Source organism: Solea solea, chromosome 11 (genome assembly GCF_958295425.1).
Source record: "Solea solea chromosome 11, fSolSol10.1, whole genome shotgun sequence".
In the NCBI taxonomy this organism is placed as follows: domain Eukaryota; kingdom Metazoa; phylum Chordata; class Actinopteri; order Pleuronectiformes; family Soleidae; genus Solea; species Solea solea.
The window spans coordinates 489,052-509,793 of NC_081144.1; positions in this window are offsets into that span (position 1 = coordinate 489,052).

A 20,742-nucleotide genomic window follows, 5' to 3' on the forward strand; every position below is an offset into this window, starting at 1 on the left:
TTTCCTTCTCTCCTTTGTAAAATAAATTCTTTATTTCAATTTACATCTTGTTTTTTATGTTGCTTCCCGTCCACCACTAATGAGCTGGGTCGTAACACTGCCATAATGTGCATCAAGTGAGAATAAGACTGTTATTAACCTCCACATGGTACAAACTACACTGTTGCATATGATGGGTTTTTAAAGTTAAAAATACACTGATCACATTAGACTGTGCACAACCTAATAAGGGAGGAACATTAGTGTCACATAAATCACATTATGAGGTGATTTGGGGACCAGAAGTGGATTAAAAAAAAGAAGAAGTTTAATTGATCGAGAGAGAGAAGACGAGTACATCAATAGTTAATATGGAATTTTTGTGATGCTCCTCTGACCCATTAATGGCCACATGCGTTGCTCTTGATGATCAGCTTGAACATGATTAACAAAAATCAGCAGCTTAAACAGTTTTATTTTACACAGAGAGTTTATCTCAGCAGGAAGAGAAAAAGACTTTCAGAGCTTGTGTACTGATAAAAGGATGAAACACAGGGAAAAAATTGCAAACTGTAAAGCGATTTATCAGGTGAGCACTACTGTAAATCTGCTAATCTTCCTTCAAACCCCCCCAAGTGACATCTGCTTGACGTCCCAGCATAAAGAAAACTTCCACCGCTGCATGAGGGATCAACCAGGGACTGTGTTGGTGAAAATGCCAAAGAGATGACAGATACTCAGAGAGAGACTCGTCTGAGAAAATGCTCTTCATCATTTAAAGACCTCAGTTTCCTCCCTGCGGCGCAGTCACACTCACAACCTATTGATTTGACTTGGTCAGTGGTACAGTTGTGCGTGTCCTGAATGTACTGTTTCTTATTTCACACATGTGACACAGGAAACACCCTGAGGTTGTGGGCTATTGATTCTAGTACCGCTGTGAAATTGGATGACACAGAGTGGAAGATGGGGGTTTACAGAAATGTCAGAGTTGGCAGTGGCACTTATGGAAAGGTTCAGTTTAAAGGTCATTTGTTAATATACACTTTAGCATTGCTCGTTTAATTCTAAGGAGAAACAGGAAGGATTCTGGGAGGCACGTGAGAATATGAAAGGAGCAGCAGCAATGTCAGGATGAAGGGAGGAGGAGGAGGAGGAGGAGGCGGCGGCATGAAGATAAGGAGAAGTTAAAGGTAACATTACAGATGCCATTAAACACCACTGCTAACCAACCAACCAGCTGTAGGATAATGAAAGCAAAGAATAATTAGTTTTTTATCATATTGTGTATTTATTATAGCTTCAATTTTATAGCTCACGTTTCATTTGAATGAACCAACACGTTTGTTAACGGGCCACTTTTAGTCAGAGCTGCTGAGATCACAGGCAGAATAAAAACAGAGCAGTCTGACATATGTAGCGCAGCATGGTGTCATAAGAAAGTAAACACAGTGGAGTGTAATGTGTAATAGCGCTATGCTCTGGTGCCACACATTAATCATCGCAGGTCCTGCTGATTTAAGATGGCTGCGAGGATTTAATGAGCTGAGGAGATTTTAATGCACCAGGGCAGAAACTTTATTGGTAACGATCCTTTCATTTTTTTAGTCTTGCAGTGTTTAACGGGTCAGATGCAGGAGTTCATGTACGATTACGTGACGACGTGACGACGTGTGTCAACTCTCTGAATTTCTTCAAGTGTTCTGGACGTGAAAAAGTAACAAACCCTTTTTCGAGAGTCTGGAGGCGTCTGACGCGAGTCATGTCCGTCATAAACTCACCCCAGATTCATTACACTCTATTTTGTTCGCTCGTGTAGATTAAATCTCCCAAAGTGACAAAGCACTGCAGTTGTAAATAATTTATTCCCTCTATCAAGGTTATGGTTAGCCGTGTTTGTGAGCAGGATTACTAAAAAGAAAAATGCCAACAGGCCTGTGAGGCATTTGTAATCCTCAGAGCCTGTTCAGTGCAAGATCAATGTTTTTTATTGTCATTTGCTGAATAACAATCGCAGTAATTTGTAGTTTTAGTATCAATTGTATAAACTTTACAAAGTAGTAACAAAGAAACAAGTACAGAGCGCACAGTCACACACACACACACGCACACACACACACACCGGCAGCTAGAAATACTAATGTATTGTGATGTCGACTCACAAAGAAAACAATGAGAGTGGAAAAGGTAAATTAATTTAATACATTATCCATTTAGAAGCACAGAGTGTGCAAATGGAAATGACTGTTATGACAATTATTTGGTCTAATAATCCTCCCCCACACCTCAGAGAACACACACACACACACACACACACACACACTCAGACAATGGAGGAGTGTTAAGAAACGATGTGTGTGAATGAGGTGTTAAAATCCCTGTTCCAGCCAGCAGGGGCGCTGCTGAGTATGAACTTTAACATTCACACACTTCCAAGTCCCCACTTTGCTTAATATTAAAAAAATTCACCAGAGCATCTTAGACATGATTTTAGGTTGATTTAAAGCATAACAAAGAGGGGACCTGAAAAATGTCCCCTGTTCAACATGGAGTCCCCTCTTTGTGAGTGTGTAACAACGCCAAAGTCCCCTGTTCTACTGGGGTATACACACACACACACACACACACACACACACACACGTGCAGCATGTTGGTCATCAAAATGTTCACACCTGAGCAAAAGTTTTAAAAAGCTTTAAAGCACTGTTTAAAATCGGATTGAATTTGTGAAACTTGGAAACACGTCCCAGTTCAAAGTTCACTTGTCTCGTTTTCAAGAACAAAAAGAAAAGACAAACTCTTTATTTTGAGACTTCTACACAATTATTGCTACTTTATTTCACTACTAAAAATGCAATATAAAATGAATCATAACTTTGACTCAACAACACATAAGAAAACAGAAAAAAACATGAGCACCAGGGTCACAAAAAAGCATTATACCCAACAACAACTGAAATCTTAGCCCTATTAATTCCTCGGAAATTTGGTTCTGCCTCATTAAAAGACACAATTTTGGTCTCTATGAGGACGACTGCTCCTGACAAGGTCAGTGTTTATGCCAGAAAACTCGCAGCAGCAGCAGCAGCAGCAGCAGCAGCAGCAGCAGCAGCAGCAGCGTGCCTTTAGAATGAGGTTGAAAACTCCCCAGTGTGTACGTGTGTATTAACGATGCTGCACGTGTAATAAAGAGAACTCTCTTTGTGAATTCTGTGCAAGTTAAGCCTTGTGTTGGAAAAAAATTAAATTTACTTCACTAATAAAAGCATTAAGTGGGAAAAGTCTGTGGCATTTGCAGACACTTGGGTCTAATATATTAATCATCATACAGACCCAAGTCACTTTAATGGTGACTAACTGCAGTGGTAGTTAAAGGCTTTAAGCAATTGTTCATTTATAAAAAGGCAGAGGAATTTGTGCAGCAATAAGATTAATTGTGGATGAATAAATAATATATTAATTTATCACAAACAATTAAACAACCCTCTGATAAATACTGTGATGGGAATCTCAATAACGCATAATCTTTGTTTATAGCTAATGAAACGGCCCCTAATCTGTAGAACATTTTTCAGATTGAATTTCATCATTTCAGCCAAAAGCGCCACAGGCTGTTGAAACACTGCATGTCTGCACACGTGACACTAAACAGTACAAAGTCATTTTGGTTCAGGAAGTCCTCAAACTGAAACGGAACTGTGGGACGTTTTGGTCAGCCCCTGAATATGAATATTTTAGCACAACTCAACTATAGGCACAAGTGTTAGTGAGGTTAGGGCTGAAACAAAGACAGTCGGGTAGGCAGTAAGTTATGGCACGTTTCCACTAGCACGACTCGCCTCGCCTGGTTCTTTTTTTACTACCTACTCTGGAGAGGTTGAGGTTCAGTTTATTGTAAAATGTAAATATTTAACAGGAGTCTGGTGTATTTCGCGACAGCACTGCTGACTTCGAGCAGGACTCGCAAACCTGCCGCTGTGTTTCAGTCCAGTGACTGACTGTGTCAGACGGAGTCTGTGCTCCGATCATGGACAAATGTTTTTAATGAACTGATTCAGTTACACTGAAACAACTGCTTTACACGTCACTCGTTTGTGTGTGTGTGTGTGTGTGTGAAATGAAGTTGCAGCAGTTTCATGCAGCCGTGCGGTGATGACTGGAAAACCAATCTAAACCGTGCCGAGGCGAGGCGAGGCGAGTCGGGACCTGTAGTGTTAACATGGAAGTCAAACCCGCATCAATCACAGTACAATGCTTTAACCACGAGGCAAACTGCCAGTGGAAACCTCAGTGAAGCTACTTGATAACAATCAACCAAGGTACCAGATTGCTGTTATTCATACTACCACTAGGGGGTGCCTGTTTTAATAACGTATGTAAACCCTGCATACGACCCATAGTTACGTTTCAGTGTCTTCTTGATGTAATTGAGAATATTTTTTTTATTTTCACTTGCTTTCAAACATGAGTTTGAGACCTTAATTTCATCTGCTATTGTGGAATATTTTTATAATGGGGAAAATTCTACGCTGTGTAATAAAAGGTATTTTAAAAATTTCATCTATTTTCATATTTTCAGCCTGTTCAGCACTTTGGTTTTCACATGCTGTATAAACTTGACTCGACGAGAAATGACTTTCTCTCAAGGCTCCTTGCTGTCTGTTCACCCGAGATTCTGCAGGATGTGGAACAAACTATAAGAAAAACAATAATTGACTTTATCTTTTTACATGAATCATCTGTACGTGCACAGCTGCCACTGCACAATATTTTCCAACAAAAACACACAATCCCTGGAAACGTGGAATCGCTGTTATTGGTGATAAACCTCTACAACATGAAATATGTAATGTGATTATTAAGCCTGTTTTGCACCTGAAATAGCACCAAGGTCAGCAACCTGGTCCAGGAAATTACATTTCTATCAAACATGTTTTCTAAGAAACAAAGCTGAGATCTGGCATCTATGTTTCTTTAGGTCTACTTCTTTAAAGAAGCCGTAAAAGACATTTCATATGTGGCAAACTGAATTAACAAGTACAGATGTTAGATTGGACAAAATTTAATTTTAATTTAATTTCAATATTTAATCACTGAAAATAAAAGGTAAAAGAAAAAATGTATTTAACCCCCAAAAATTGTCCAGATCAAACTTCAAGTGACATTTTCATTTTTCACTTTCAAATCATCAAAATTGAATTTGTGAGACAGGATAAGTTGTTGTTGTCAGCCTCCTGTTGTGATGCCGCTGTAATCCAAAAAAAAGGATTACAAAGACAAAAACGACAACATACAGCAAAGTAGTTAGAGGATAAATCAACATTAGTAACAGGTGTGGAACAGAACAAGTCACATGATTTATATGACGAGGTAACACATGACATCATCTTCCTCCCAATGATTGATTCTAACAAACACTAAAGTGCATCTACTTTTTTTTCTCAAACTATTTCATTCATTGAAATTGTCTTCATGCAGCGACGGGGAAAACTTCCAAAAGAGGATCCAAAACAAAGCTTTCGACGAAACAAGTACTGTGCCATTTGAACTCTTTCTCTCTATCTCTCGTAGCAAGTGAAAGTAAACTTTCAGATGAGAGAAAAAAAACTTTTCTTTTTTCCTCTCATCTCTCTTGAGCCCCCTTAAGGTATGTGCAACTGAATTTATTAGCTGTCATTGTAACTCCATGCTCTTCAGTTTGATGATCTCCGCCTCCATCACAGAGGATTTACATCTGTTTGTCTGTACGTTTGTGATTGTGAAGTCGTTTTGTGGGGGTGGAAGTTTTGGCCTGCAGGCAAATTATTCGTTCATGCTTGAATTCAATAACTTAGACAATAGACGATACAAAAATAACCACTACAAGAACAAGTATTTCATCTTATTTTTCATTGCTTAATTGAAACCTAGGGTATATAAGTCTGGTACACTAGACCATGCAACTGGTACATGATGTGTTGTTGTCTATAGTTAATGTGTAGTTTTTGTCTATTTAGTGTGAACAAAATGATAGGTCATGTTAATTATTATAGTTATTATTGCGATGGTTACAGACAACAGATTTTTGCCTTTTTCCCCCCAGACATGTTTATTTATTGATGGTTATCAGAAAGTGAAAGATTATTTACACAAATAAATAGAAAGTGACAAAACAGCTCTCAAGCTGATCCGCTTCTGTCGTGGGCTGGACAGGTCTACCCTGATCCTACATGATCCGTCTCAGCCTGTGAGGCTTCAGCTTTTGTCAGTGTTCTTGTTCCTATAGACCTTTAAATTATCCTCTGTGCGCCCATTGTTCCCTAAGATCGCACAATCGATAGCTCTCAGAGCCGCAACAAGGAAGACGCAGATGTAGATGGACTCTCATTATCACAGCATTCTACCATGACTGTGAAATACAAAGAAGGTAATTGAAGTACACTGACGCCACTGAAGTATCCTTCCACTGGTCGGGTGAACTCAGGTGAGTCTGCTAGTGATTTGATTCGATTTTTCTCACGTCTGACAATGACGAAAAGGTCCTAGACCCCCACCCTCACCCTCGAGTGAGGATAAACTCCACCAAAACCCTCGAAGAGGATCCCTCGACAAAACCTTACAAACAAAACCTCAAATTTACAAAGAGAGGAAACATAGAAAATGCAGAATCATGTTAATCATTAATAATGAGTTATTAATGAGGATATGTGGACACAAGGCTGTGGGTTGTTCTCAGACGCAGGTCACATCTGAACAGTTGGGCAACTGTTTTGGACTCTGCAAAACTGAATGAAGCCCCTGACCAACGTGGAAGTCTGGAAAAGGACAGACCACAAGAAAACTAATACAGTAGAAGTCAGAAGTTTGTAGAATATTCAATAATCAATAGAAGGAAGAGGCTTCTGGGTCAAAGATGGAGGAATCTGAAACTGCATGGCCACATTTCTGCCTGGTGACCTGAAAGAGACAGAGAGAGACCCAATTTATACATCTTGGAAAAGAGTTTTGCAGTAGTTTACAATCAGCAGGAAGAACCTATAGACTATTATTTGCTGTGATTGAAAACAGAAATGTTATTAAGGCTGAGATCAGCAGATAGAAGTTAGCACCCAGCTAACTCTAACTTCTCAAACTTTTTATACCAAAAAAGGACTTTTCACATGAGGCAGATTTATTCCCAATAACATAATTTGCTCTCTCATTCTCCTCCTCTTCCTCACATATACTTTGTGAAATTAGATTAAGATAGAGCGAGAGATAAGGTGACTCTAATTATTGTTATTTCATTTATTATTAGCTTTTTGTTATTCGATTCATGTTCTACGCACTCCAGTCAAAATTCCTCAGCTCCACTACGATCACATACAGTATTTCTGATTCTCCTCCACGTACCAGCAGAGGAAGCCTGCGTACCACTGCTGGTACACATACCACAGTTTCAGAACCATGGATGTAATGTATGGCCTCTGTTGTTCTCATTTCCCTTTAAACTGCTCTTCTGTGGCTTAAACAGCTTTCCTTTGAATGTTATACAGACACTGTTGCTCTTGTGATATTGTGAAATTGACAACACCATTACCTCCCGACAAGTTATCCATTTGGATCTAAAAGGCACTTTGCTTGCATGTCAGGTATATAAATACAAATCCTGTCTTCTCTGCTGGCTGCAGCCAAATCTTTAAATACATAGATGATTGTATAAAGTCAGTCTGTTTCTATCTCTGGATCAGGATTGTTGTTGTCGCCGGTGAATGATGAAGGCCTGCCCCTCACATAATTAAGAAGATTCCATAGTCCATAAATAAATGCTTATTTCATTTTGCTTGTTGTCAGACTGAGCAGTCTCTAAATTAACCGCTTCACCTTCCTAACTTCAATTTATTGCCTGCCTCTCTGCATCCATCACAACACAATCTGTGGGGGGAGCAGGTCTCACACAGGCCATGAGATACATGCCACAAGAATATTAACAGGTGCTGATTTACTCATTTACTGAGCAGGTTTGATGATATCATTACATAGCATGTTATTGTAGCCCCCTGGGAAGATCCATGTAATTACATACACGGTGTACATTTAAATTAGTCTTGACTTGTGCCTTTGAAAAGAATAACTTAACAAGAGTGAAGTAAAACTGGTGGAGATGGCATCGACGCACTGCTGTGAGGAGCAGTAGTTCTTGTTTTATACTCTCTCCACTGTTTGAAGTCTCAATGCTGCTTTGATCCTGTAGCCGGTACCTGGCTGGGAGACGTGTGTGTGTGTGTGTGTAGTGCCGTAAAGCAAATTAGTGTTTCTTGCATGACCCAAGACTTTGTGAGACCTCTGATTTTCTGGCTCGCTGCCTTGATCTTGCACGGCTGATTTTCCACTAAAAGACAGTTGGGGGGAGTGAAGACAACGCCGCAACAAGACATCTAACCATCACAAGGACATAGAAGCTGTTAACTTTGTGCGTTTAACTTTAACGTTGTGAATTCACAATGAGCAAACATGAGGCATCTTCCTTTTAACAGAAGAAGAAATCTTTGACAGAACCAATCTCAAAGACGTGCAGCATCTGCCTCGACCGGTTGGGGTGAAAGGAAAAATGGGGGACAGAAGACCAGAGAAAGAGACTTCCCTCCGAAGCTACGCCTCCACAGGAGCAGGAAACAAACACAGCTTCATGAGCACTGCGCAGCATCGGTAACTTTCAGTACTTTTCAGTGACGCTAACTTTTTTGGATACTTGATCAAATGACAACGTGATGCCAAAAAAAAACAACTCTCACACTCTCAAAAGATCACAAAGACATAAAGTGAACATACTTGTCCAGTAGAAACAGCGCCACCATGGCATACCTATGTAGCTCTTTCTTCTGGACCAACACCTGTTGTTGGCATCTTTTCTGCCATAACGTTGCTGCAACCGTCTCATGTCTCTCTGAATGTTTAGCAAGCTAGCACAAGCGCTGGCTTTGTGTTCTGAGCATGCACGAACAGGGGTACGTGCATACGGTAGGTGTTTTTACAAGCCTGTCCGTTCCACAGGTGACTGACTTTTTATTTTGTGTGGCAATGCATTAACTAAATGGTTACAATCAGGGTGAGAAGACGATTTTAAGCAATGCAGTAAAATAAATGCTCCAGAAAATGACCCTACGGTAACTGTAATAATTGTAATGTTGCATAAAAGGTGCTATGTAAAGATCTATATGTGAACCTAGTGTTGCACTCTTGTCTCACAATGTCTCATGAATTATCATTCAGCAACATTTTTGGGAAGGTGAATATGTGAATATCTGTATATGTTGCACAGCGACGATGGGGAAACATCTGGCAGGAAGTGTTTTCTGACATGAGAGAGATTGGATGCTCTGCCACATAAAGACTGTTCAAAGGTAAACCTACAGAAGTGTTGACAGTTAATGGGCTGAGGCCATTAGTTCAAGGAAATGTGGAGCAAAAAGTTATTTTTCTATTTCTGCATTTCACTTGAAAGCCACCGACAATGAGAGAGATAATGTATGTATTACTTTTACTCATTTTCACTTATATATGTAGAAATAAAAATAGCAATTCACCCTTTTTCACTTCATGGATTCCTGTGTTATTGAGTCATTTGTGGCTTTGCATTTATTCTAAGTGGGCAGGTTTTATAGAAATGAATGATGCACCATTCACAGAGATAAAAGTCCTGGGTGTGTCTCTGCTGAATGGAAAGTCAAATTCTGTTTAGTAAAATGTCAGTAGACAAGATGCGCTTACAGGGCCGGGGGCCACACTGAGTGCAAACAAGAGGAAAAAAAAATATATAGGACACTCTGGGTTCAGAGGTTAAACAATGAAAGGCCTTTAATATAACATGGTAAACACGAGTGCATTTGGGCTGGAAGCCTTCATCAGGTTGCTGAAATGAAACACAAACACAGACACTCACGTAGCACAACACCAGTCACACAGGAGTTGAATGTGTTTGGACAGAAGGAAGAATGGTCTACACAAATCACTCAGGAGATCAGAGTGGCACTGTGTAGGGTTGTGTTGTGTAGAGTTTTGCGTTATCTTTCCAATTCAAACCCTTTCAAAGACAAAGGGGTCAAAACATTCCTACTGGATATATATTACCCATTAATAATAAAAGAAGCCAGTACACACAAGAATAAGAAAACAGTAAGGAAACTGTATAAAAGTCCAGGCTGGTACACGTTTATTGACTCTCTAAGAACTGAATCTTTTACGATTCATGAATAGTTGGAAGACTCGGGATGGCGCTTCAAATGCTAGCCACCAGCCAAACTGCAAACTGCCTAATACTGACAGGCTGAAGGAGCACTTATCGCCACCTAGTGTAGTGGAGGGGGACATATCTCATTCAATCAATCGATTCCCCACATGCTTGTATACTGGTTCAAGGGAACTAGTCCAACTAAATGGCGTACATCACTGTGCATGGACCTCTATTCAAGCCCACTTACATGCATTTGAACAAAAAAATTAATTTAAGAATTTACAAGCCACATCATGGCTGTCCACTCTCATGTAGTCCACACTCTCCACCGTTGACATGAGATATGAGTAACGTTAAGCAAGAGAGAGGAAATGATGTCTTGGAAATGAAAGATCTTTGTCTCACCAAAGAAAATGTCAAAGACTGTCCTTGTCAATCACTTGTCCAGATACAGAGTTTGATGCAAACCAATAAAAGTGGACGCCATGGGTGAAGCGGCTCTTACAGGTTGGCCTTCCATCAAGTCTTTGTTGTCAACAAAGGTGTGGGAACCCTACATTTCTTCCCTGTGCTTTTACTCCTTTTGCTGATTACGTACATGTGCTCTCTGCTGGTGTGAATCTTAGCAAGTGAATGGGAAACAGACATGTCAGTTATTGTAGATACATTCTTAACAGCAATTGACTGACTAATAGGTTATAATTAACATCCATAATATAACTATAATCACTTTTATTGCCATGGAGTGACTGCATCTTAAAGGTACTTTAATATTACTCACTCTTAAAATTAAAAGTAATATTTAATATCACAATCAGGCCAGCTGAGCTTTTTCATAGCTGACATTTTGACATGGGAAGGCAGTGTAATTAAGATGACTGCTGCACAGCCAGACGCCCCCTATTATGCACCCTGACCCACTGTCATGGATGAGTACGAGTGAGTCATTCTTGATGTCTCACTTACGCCATGCAGCACTTTTCTCCTGTGAGAAAAGAAGGAACTATTGGAGGACCGAGGACCTTACTGGGTGCATTTAAACGGTAAGCGGGGAGGACGCATACAAGGTCAACACAAGTACAAGTACATACAAGTCTCACAAATGCTGCAATGCAAATCCTGCGAAGATGCGACATTTGCATTGTTTGCTGGAGCCTGACACAATGTTGTGACGACCAGTCAATGACAAAATGATGGTCCAATGTTGGGTCACACCGGCAGTGTGGTAGTTCACAGCAGAGAATGACTGAACAAATGCTGATGTGTCAGATATTGGTGCTAATGAAATTGGTGGAGGAGGAGAGGCGGGGAATCATTTCATATTGTTGAAGATACACTGGCCTTCACATACCAGAGAGGACGATGTTCATCTTAGCCTGACGAGTATGTTTCCACCTCACAATGTGAAACACATTAAAAGTGTTGCACTTATGTTTGTGTTGGGCTCCAGGAAGCAATGCCCTTGACTATGGTACATACACACTTTATATAAGGCTTACTGTAAGGTACGGAAAACCAAATGATTTCCATTTTGCAGCAGTTATACAATAATAATAACAAACGGGTAATAATTTCAGTAAGCCTCATAAATATTTCACACTTGTTTCTCCTTCCTGTCACTTTACTAATGGTGGATTTGATTCTTCTTAAGATGATCTCTTATTATTTACTTATTCATGTATAACCCTTACCCTCACCAAAACCAAATTCTAACCCGAAAAACCAGGTATCAACTCTGAAAAGGGCCTTGGAAGTTGTGTGGCCAAGACAAAAATATGTCCCCACAACGTCAAAATGTCCTCACAAACATACACACACACATACATTGGATCTATTCAAATGAAGGATAGGGCAAGTTTGAGACCAAAAATCAAATGCATTACTTATATGTCTTATATGATATATTATGTATAATCATCTGCTGTGTTTATTACCTTAGACTGAGCCCTCTATATTACATGTTCCAAAGAGTCCACCCACCATCTTGTACTGTGATGTTCTCATGGTACGCCATAGCATGGTCAAATGCTAAGGCTTTTCATCTGTTGTGCCACCTGTAGGCCACCGTAGTTTCTCATACAAACAATTGGATGGGGAGTTTGAGGCAAAAAGCGATTGACTCAGTTGAAGTATGTAAATTCACCACTAGGTGTCACTAAATCCTAAAGGTCCTGGTGAACTAATGCGCACCGCGCACGCAGACCCAATGCACATCGCAGCATAGTCATCCGAGCCTGCCCGACGAACCAGTCAGCTGATGAGCCGCTTCTTTCTCTTCTTCTCTGTTAGGAATGCGTCCAGACTTGTATCGCCACCTGCTGGTGAAGTCAGATACTACAGGACTCTGACTCGCGAGTATACCAGGGTCTGTGATATGCGACGCGCGGCATGTACGTGGAAGTATACCAGGGCCTTAAGACAAAAATAAGTAACATAGGAGACCTGGTAACTAGTCAACATAACTAGCAATGTTATCAAAACAGTTGAGATGAGCGTGATATAGTCAGCAATGCAGTTTTGTTTAAAAGTATTTGAATGCACATCACCCACACTATTGTGCATTAGAACAGAGGTCGACGTGAATATCAAATCATAAATAAAATGAACCTGACTGAAGAAGACGGAGAATCATCAGGTTTGACCCGTGTGTCAGTGAAATGTCGTAGCGCATCACTAAACTGATTCGTTTATGTCTGTATGCGGGAAACAGGCTGTCTGGAAATGACATGTTCCTCAAAGCATGAAGATGAACGTTTGTCTTTCCTTTCTCTTTTTTCTTTTCTAAATGTAGTGTTGGGAACGTACGCTGAATACTAAATAACAGTGACTCCTTACATTATGAGTCAACTCCATTTGTATTCTTCACATTCTTTCCAGGAACAAACCAAGGACTTGATGTCCGTCTGGTCCGTCCACTCAGTGGGGGTCTGTTAAGTCTAATACCTTAAGTCATACCATTTAAAAAAAATTTTTAAAGTTTGAATTTATTGAATAATGAAAAATAGAATGGTAATAGAATGGGCATGAGAAGGAAAGAAGGCTTTGTGCAAAACACACACACACACAAAGTATTTTAACCCCAGGGACAAAGAGAAAAAGAGCTATATCTATACGAAAAGCTGTATTTGTTGATTTATATACTGTAATTCCTGTGTCTCTGGGATGTGTGTGAGGAATCAACATAATGACTACCCATTTTTGAGTTTGGGATGTACAGTATGATGTATATTTAACACCTAAGCCTCAAAATGTCTGTTGTGTTTGGACCTTTTTTGCTTATTTTAACCATAAAAGAGCCTGTAAATAAGTGCTGTAGCCCATTTTTCCAGAATGACTTTTAATTTCTGGTTAAAATAGTGTATTAACAATTTAAAATGAAGAGACACAAACACCTGATTTTACGTGTTAAATTTGAAATTTGAACAGTATAATACATATTTAAAATAATGTGAATTTTTGTATCAATGTCCAGAAGGTACATAATGAAAAAAAGGAAACTTTGTACAGGTGTTTTTCCAACTCTCTCCTCTCTGGCGACAAAGACGCCGATTTGCTTACTTCCTGCAACAACACGAGTGAAATTACCGTAATAAACACGCGTTGCTTTTGATGTGCAATTTCTCAGCTTTCAGAAACTGCTGGATTTTTCCCAATAGCACAAACTGCCACATAATTACGGTAATGCAGAGTTCGCTTGCACAAACGTTACGGGATAAGTGATGCGTTCGGGTTTAAAGGCATAAATAATGAGAGGAAAAAAACATTTCAAGCATTTCAAACTAGAAAATGATGTGGTGCACGTTTTTAAACATTTGCCAGCAGGTTACAAAACTATCCAACACCAGAGCATGAGATGAGGAACAAAAAACCAAGTTAGATTTCAGTGATTCAGTCCAGCCTTTTAAATAAAACTTTTTATCATTTAAAGCAAGAATCTGCTTTCAACCGGTCAAATGACTAAACTCAAGGTTTTAAAACAACTTTTTTTTTAAGCCCTGACAAATGTTCCATGTGTCTTTAAACTGTCTTTGTCCTTTCCTATAATGTGAGACCATAGGTCCATAGTGACAAAGTGGTGATGTCTGTCACTGCAGAGTGGCTCATTTTACCAGCTGTGGACCATCAGTTAGAACGGATGTTACTCCATCTATCACACTTCAGACCTATAGGATGAAGCTGCTTCACGTTGCTGCCTTTGATAAGCAAGTCATCACTGTGTAAATGTAAAAAGAAGGCATTGACCTGACCTGGCATTGATTCTACCTAATATTTCAAGCATTTAATGAGGTCTTTGGACCTCTACTTGGATTGTTTTCCGTTAGGAAACGATGGGGGTTTTGGTGGTTGGACACGCACAGTCTTATAGTAATACATTCACTTCAGTTATTATCAACCATTATTCACAGTTTTCTTAAAGCCCAGCCAGTGCCACATTAAAGATTGTGTCATTCAACTCACCTGGGACTGTTCCAGCTGATCCAGCTCGCCACAGCTGAGTGCTGGTCTATTAATCACAGTTGTGATTTAAGGTGTTGGTGAGACACAGACTAAATTGGGCCTGGGCAGGTTTGGGAACGGCTGCTGTAATGTTTCACAGTTAATGATTACGACCTGTGAGTTAATCCCCTCGTCCCACCAACCGCCAGTTTAGTGAAGTGACTGAGTGCAGTAAATTGTCCCATAAAAACACCCAGTATTTAAACCATCACATTTGAGTTTTAAAATCTTTGTGAACTGAAGTCATACACACAGCCTTAAACAGTTGAACCCTGCAGTCGCCCTGCTGTCTGTCCCTCCATCCACCCACACTTTAGACACCACTCATTTCAGGTCATAATCCTGAAACGCTCTTGCTCTTGTGCCCACTCGGTGCCTGGGTGATGAGTGCTCAGAATACCAACATGTCCCTCTTAGACAGCCGTAAAAGCAGAATAACATCAAAAATGGGTGGGAAGTTTACTGGTCAACAGATGAGAAGTGAATGTCGTAAAAACATTACAACGAGTACAGCTGTTAGAAGAAGCAATTAAAGTAAGAATAAAGGAGAGACGCCAGGTCTGCTTGAAGGCTGAAAGGCTCTGGTACACTTCCATGCACATACCGTGTGCACCGAAGTGCGCGTCACATATAGCAGACCCTGGTATGCTCGCACGTCAGGTTCCTGTAGTATCTGATTTCACCCTTGGGTGTTGGTACAAGTCTGGATGCAGGGAATAGGACGCATTCCTACCAAAGAAGAAGATAACAATGCTACAGCTCCCTCGGACACGTCTGGTTAGTGCTCATCAGCTGAAAGTCCGTCAGGCAGGGGAGTCACCCCGGCTCGGATGGCTATCCTTTACGACTACTTCTTCTGTTTTCTGCTTGGTGAGCGAGCTCTTTGCTCGCAGTTCCAAAATCTGAGCTGCACGCGCAGGTTGTACGTTGCACACTGATGACGCAAATCATGTGCACGGAAGTTTACCAGGGCCTAAAGACGAGTTAGAGAATGACTGTGTCTCCTACACTTCACAATGCGCTCTCTTGTGATCTGAAGTCTTTGCCGTCACATTAGGATCCCTGTAACTGCTGTTGTGATCCTCTTTTTACACCGTCCTGGTCTCTAATTGGCTCAGGTGGCAAACTTCCAGTAGACTTTTTAAAACTGAACCTACAACTGATTAATTGTAAAACTGCACTGGATGGATGATAGTGCAGCATGTCCTTTGTATTCATAAGATTTAACAAAGCGGTGTCAGGGACAGTCCAGATGGAATGAGAGAAAACTCTCTCGAGACCTGAGACTTGACTTAAACTTGCAAAAAAAGGACTTTTGAACTCTCTGGAGATCTGCAGATCTCTGCCGGCTGTGTCTTTAACAATCTCACACTTGATGACTCACAGGCCAGTTAGAGACGAGTTATGAAATTCACTGAGGACCAAATTATGCAGGTGAAAATCTGGTGAAATAGAAGAATTCTAGAAGAGGTCACTCCTAAATTGTCTGCTTTTGTGTGTGTATTATATATCAATGTAATCAATGTAAACAGCCTTGAGATATTCTGAATATCACTCACCACCAGAAAACATCAGACTGCAAGGAGCATACAACAGAGAAACATTCTTTACAGGTAGAGATCTAATGCCCCTACAAGACTGAGGTACATGTGATGAGGTGTGGCTGCCATGACGATGATTTCAAGTCTTTTCCGATGGTTCAAAGTTCCTCACTGCACTGTCGATGGAGGGGAGAAGGAGCGAGGAACGGCTGATTCAGCTGAGAGCGATGGTGTTGTATGTCATCGATATGTCAAAAGTAAAGCAGGCGACGACAGTGAGGTTGACTCATGCCCCACACAGCTCTGTGCACAGATGCATCCTGGCACAGTTGAGCATTGAATCCCAAATGAGAGGATGTTTGGAAATATGTCTGTATCCTTATTAAAATATAGCACATACATACATACATGCATACACATATTTTTGGGCGGTTGACAGAGATCTCATTAACCAGTGGCCTAGTACTACAATGGAAAGCCTATCTTGGCTGTTTAATGAGCAGACTGACAAGTTCCTTTTGATTTGATCTCAACGTGAAGCTCGATTAATCCACATCTCATCCAAAAAAAGCACCTCTGTCATTCACATGAAAGCCGGTGCACAGAACAAATTGTACAGCATGCCGCCTGCTACGCTGATGAATGTTACACAGGGAACATACTGCATCCTCTCTGTGATCATTCAATTTCATGGATACCATTTGCTTGAATTGCTCCATGTGACCCTGTGATTACCCTAAAGGATGGTCTGCTCATTTTCCTCAGCGTGAACAACGATTGACACAGATGTCAGGAACCAGGGAATTGAACGAAATGACGAGCGGGGAGAAACGTGGGGGAATTGAACGAAGTGGTGAGGACTTCTTGTGCTATATCTCCCACTGACCATCAAATCCAATTACAGAGCAAAAAACATTTCAGTGACATTAAAGCTGCAGCAGGTGGGGTCTTTAGAAAGATTGCTGATTGTTGAGTTTCATCTCCAGGTAGTTAAATGCTGATATTTTTGGATAGAAGCTCTCTGTACTGTGCGTCTCCCACCAGATGAGCACAAACAGATGCACATGCCTCCAGATGTTCCTGAATGAAGTGGCGATGTTAGTGTCCCTGCTTACCACCAAGGAAAAAAACATTCTGCAAGAACAGTCTGCCATTTACTAAAGATGGTAGAATGTTCTTGACCTCTTGACTGCAGCTGTTGAGACTGTTGAAAAAGACTAAAGAACTAGACAGCATATTAAAAGCCAAGAAATGACAAGACAGGATGTCTGTGTCATTCATTCAGGTCCATTCTTCAAATGTCACTGACGCAGTAGCAACTGGACTTGAAGATTGGTTGGAGCATAGTTTACTCCTCATCAACTTTTAGAAGACTCTTGGATGAGAGGTCGATTAGTCTTTGAGAAATCTGCATGTCCAGCTGCTACTGAGCCAATGACCTCAGACTGAACTGAGAACAGTTCAAATGTTTTAAAAAAGACGTCAATTCTGGAAAAACAGGCCGTAGGAGAACACGCTGCAGCAACAAGCACTACGAGGAAAACTGCTGATGGTTTGGTGGAAGAAAGTTCTGAAGAGAAAGCAGAACAAGTTAGTAATAGCTGTGGGGTAGAGGCTGTGATGGAGCACTGTGCTCACTCCCAGTGTTCTTCCAGGAGAATGAAATAATTGTGCCGATTGTTACGACCCGGCTCGTTTTGGGGAGCAGTAACATATGATTTTAAATGTGAATATTTTCTGGTTTATTTGCTCAATATAATTAAGAACTCATGAAAACGGATTTTTGTTTGCAGCCAAAACAAGATATTTGAAAACATCATCATTTTGAGGTTTATTTCAGCTTTATTTCAATCACATATATATCACCTACACACCCATATATAACCCAAATGATATAAAAAGTGTTGTTTTTCCATTATTCCATGTGATTTTATGCTCTAAGTTGCCGTCAGTTGCTGTATTAGTCCCCGCCCAAACCCAAGGCACCATTCAGAGGCATTTAACTGTTTCTCTGGTCTCTCCCTCGTCAGCAGCTTCACGGCTTCATGTTTAAGTTCAAACACAAACTCACCCATGAGAAATGTCCTCATCTTCATCATCATCATCACCTGATGTTAGGTTTGAACACTAAACACTTTAAAATTTTAAAATTTTGTATGCTTGTTATGCACCAATGACACCAGAACAAATTCCTTGTATGTGCAAATCGTACTTGGCAATAAAGCTCTTCTGATTCTGATTCTGATTCTGATTCTAAAGTAAAAACAGAAACCCCAAAGCTGCATAAAGTTGGTGTTGCTCCATTGTTTCTTTTTATTTAGTTGTTTGGTTCGTTTTCCTTTACCTTGTTAATCAGAACAGAAAAGAGACTTCTGCAAATGACAGAATCACACGATGAATTGGGAAGAGGTCAGAGTCGCTTGCGCAGAAGAAAATGATACCAACGGTGGATCATGGAGGCAGTGGAGATAAGGGACACACTGAGTCAGAGACCCACAAGTTAAATGAAATAGTTCTGAAAATCAAAGAGAAGACACAGCAGGAGAGAGTTCATGTCGGCAGCATGAGAGACATGATGTGGTTTTTTTGTTAGTTAAATGTGGTTTATCCTCACATCAGTCTCTTTGAGCCACATTAGAGTCTTTGCACCCAAAGTGACAGATGTGTCTTTTCTCAACGTGTGAAGCTAAAGTTCATTCATTAGTCATCTTAGTTCACACAGTGACAGCATGAAAGAGACTGACTTGGAAGAAGGAGTGGAGTGACAGAGAAAGGCTGAATGATGGTGAGAGTGTTTCTGCCTGGCAGAGGCCAGTTTGTTACTGACCGGAACGTTGTTTTTAATCAGTTTGTCTTTGTAGAGTTTTTATTCATCCGAGGGGGACAAGCAACAAACCAGCAGACAGAAACTCTGTTTAATGAAGTATGGAGGGATAACATTAAGGAATTGTTCATCATTTCTTTTCTCTTTATGGTCCCGTAAGACGTGTTTTTATTAAGGCTTTGTTGGAAGAAACTGAATATATTAACAAAAGTAGGTTTGTATAAGTGTGTAATCACTTCAAAATCAATATTATTTAGTCATCTAACTAACCATCTACGTTCATGTTCGCATCCATGTTTATGGAATGCGTTGATGTCCGAGGTCTGATGCCGTTAGAACGTAGTGTTACCAAGGAGATGACTCAAACCTTTCATCAAAGCACAACGTTTTATTGGGCAGAAATGGTTTTACACTTGTAGTACTTCCTTTTTAAACTTGTTAATCAATGCAGCTTTGCACATGGACCTCCAGTCACTATCTGGGAAGCCTCCTGTCAGGATCTCGCATTAAAATAATGTGAATAATTCTTTTTGAGATTTTTGTTGGTGCTGATGAAATTATTTTGCCTCTATTTGGTCTTTGAAAAGAGAATCAAGGTCATCATATGATTTGAAAAATCAGGCCGTACCTAACCCATCAGGTTACCCAGCTCCTAGTACAGGCCTTGGTCATCTCCTGCCTTCACTACTGCAGAGCCCTGCTAACAGGCCTCCCGACCAGTGCTGTGAAACCGCTACAGATGGTCCACAACACGGCGGCGTGCATGGTCTTCAATCAGCCTAAAAGTGCACACATCACCCCTCTGTTCACTGAGGTTCACTGAGCTCCACTGGCTACTGTTAGCCGTCGGCATCAAATTCAAATCACTGATGCTAACCTACAAAGTGCTTCATGGGTCTGCTCCCACCGACTTAAATGAAATACTTCAAACTCTCCTAAAGGCTCACGTTACCCCTCGACTACTCCATTCATCAAAGGATTGTCGTCACAAGACAAGACAATCCAGACCCTAACCCTAACCCTTACCCTTCCAAGAGCATCTTCTGTCCTAGCACTTACCTTACCCCCTCCCCTACACTTGGATACACCTCTGCACTCTCACTCTCTCAGTCCATTATTCTTATCTAGTGGATTTCTTCTATGTAGCTTATTCCTCTTTTGTAAGTTGTTTTGGATCAAAACTAAATGCTTAATTGTAAATGTATATTTGTATGCTGCTTCCTTTAAATCGGAAAACAGGCTCCGTTATCAGACCTGAATGAGGAACTGTTTGCGTGTATACAGCAGCAGAGCAGTTTTTATCTGCTCTGCCATAAAGAGAATCATTTCCTGAGTGCAGTGCAAGAATTCTGCCGGGCGACAAGAGATCCAAACACTGTACACTACAGCTTTAAACACAGACCACTCTGCACAATAACACGCACAAAAGAACCTTTTGATGAGGGAACGCTTCTGCTACATAAAAGGCAATATTCGACAGGAACACGAGGACAGATCAAAGAGGGGAATTTAGAAGTGAGAGGAGAATAGTAATGAGACTAAAAAAGTCAAACCTTTCAGGGTAATAACAATGGTGGACGATGATGCTTTGGTGATCGCAGAAAAACAAGGAAATGGCAAATGACCCGGTAGAGAGAGGAGCACAGGTCTTGTGCGCAATCCGGAAATGATTTGTATGCTGAAGTGAAAAGTCCTCGATTGTTGTAGAC